The sequence below is a fragment of the Convolutriloba macropyga genome, chromosome 9, assembly GCF_964194025.1.
Source record: "Convolutriloba macropyga chromosome 9, txConMacr16.3, whole genome shotgun sequence".
Lineage (NCBI taxonomy): Eukaryota > Metazoa > Xenacoelomorpha > Acoela > Convolutidae > Convolutriloba > Convolutriloba macropyga.
Window position 1 is genome coordinate 66,453,893 of NC_134476.1, and position 877 is coordinate 66,454,769.

Consider the following 877-nt stretch of genomic DNA (forward strand, 5'->3'; position numbering starts at 1 on the left):
TAATAATAATAGTAATAATGATAAAATTAATAAAAATAATAATAATAATAATAATAATAATAATAATAATAATAATAATAATAATAATAGTAATAATAATAGTAATAATAATAATATAATATTAATAATAATAATAACAATAATCAAATTCTTAATATTTTTTTTTAATATTTAAAATGAAACTGTAGAAAAAATTAATATTAATAGTAATATTTTAAAAGTTATATTAATAATAAAAATGACAACAATAGAAATAATAATAACAATAATTAAAGTAATAATAGTAAAAATAATAATAATAATAAAAATAATAATAATAATAATAATAATAATAATAATAATAATAATAATAATAATAATAATAATAATAAGAATAATAATAATAATAATGAAAATAATAACAATAATAATAAAAATTATAACAATAATAATGTTAATAATAATAAAAAATAATAATAATAATAATAATAATAATAATAATAATAATAATAGTAATAATGATAAAATTAATAAAAATAATAATAATAATAAAAATAATATTAATATAATAATAATAATAATAATAATAACAATAATCAGTTTTTTAACATTTTTTTTAATATTTAAAATGAAGCTATAAATAAAATTAATATTAACAGTAATTTTTTTAAAAATTTATTCATAATAAAAATGACAACAATAGAAATAATAATAACAATAATTAAATTGATAATAATAATAATAATAAAAACAATAATGAAAATAATAACAATAATAATAGTAATAAGAATAATAATAATAATAATAATAATAATAATAATAATAATTGTGGTGCGGGTGGCACCTTTCCTAGGGATTACCTGCAAATGAATCTGATTACCTAGTACAATCACTATAA